This window comes from Humulus lupulus, chromosome X (assembly GCF_963169125.1).
Source record: "Humulus lupulus chromosome X, drHumLupu1.1, whole genome shotgun sequence".
Taxonomy (NCBI): domain Eukaryota; kingdom Viridiplantae; phylum Streptophyta; class Magnoliopsida; order Rosales; family Cannabaceae; genus Humulus; species Humulus lupulus.
This window is the reverse complement of record NC_084802.1, coordinates 137,565,905-137,567,249: the sequence shown is the minus strand read 5'-3', so window position 1 is coordinate 137,567,249 and position 1,345 is coordinate 137,565,905.

Sequence of the window (1,345 nt, the reverse complement as noted above, 5' to 3'; positions counted from 1 at the left end):
TTAATTTTTAGATAGTTTTATATTAATGATTATGAAATTGATTTAGGTTTAAACTTTGCATTTTAATATTTTATTTTTTTAGAATTTTTTTATTGTAATATATTTATTTTTTATTAACTTATTTTTAATTTAATTTAATTTCGAATTTACTTATGTAAATTAATATATATATATTAATGTATATATCTTGTATTAGTCTCATTTTATTAATTGTTTAGTTTGATTATTATTAGTAAATTTTTGTTTATATTTTGTTAACTTTTTAAATTTATTTTTAAATTTTGGGTTTAATTGGTTAAATATGTATATATATTAAAATTATTTATTTTTTTAAGTTATATTTTATTATTGATTTAGTTAGGATATTTATAGTTGATTTTTCTTTATGTGATTTGTTAACTTTTTAAAAAAAAAAAAATTATTTCGGGTTTAAGTTTATAAATGAGTACATATAACAAATTATTTGTTTTCTTTAAGCACTTTATTGTTTATTTAGTTACAATATAGCTTTAATAAATTTTTCTTTATATTTTGTCAACTTTTTTATTATTTTTTGTTTATTGTTATATTTGAGTAAGTATTTTGTTGACAACTTTGTTGGTGAGATCAAGCTTTGGAGGATTTTATATTAGAGGTAATATTTTAAACCTTAATGTATAATTAAGATATTGAACTTAGTGGAATGTACGAATTATAAAATAGTGGAGATAGGTTCTGGGACTGTGTGCTACGGTGATATAAGGCTGTAATTATGCATGTTTGATTAATTAATTGGTTTGTTGTATTTATGTGATGAATATAGGTTTATTTAAATTTTGGAAAATATGATAGAAATACGAGAAATGCTGCCCAATTTTTTTTAAGATTTACTAATTTGAGAATTATGCATGTTTGATTGATTAATTGTTTTGTTGTATTTATGTGACGAATACAAATTTATTTAAATTTTGGGAAATATGATAGAAATAGGGGAAATACTGCCCAATCTTTTTTTTTTTAAGATTTATTAATTTGATAATTATGCATGTTTGATTGATTAGTTGGATATTTTTGTGTATACCATGTGCTGTATAAATGCACATTTTAAAATTGGGAAATGTGATAGAAATAGGGGAAATGCTGCCCAATTTTTTTGGACATATTGTTTCCTTTATTTACTTGTCAATTAAGTAATCCACGAACTTAATTATTAATGTTTGTTGCTTTATTTGTTTGTATTTTTTGTTGTGTGAAGTTTGACAATGGATGGAGATTGGATGTCAGCGTATAGGTTATCCGTGAAATATAGGAATGGAGTTGAGTTTTTCTTGGAATTTTGTGCAAGAAATACTCAATCTCGTAATAG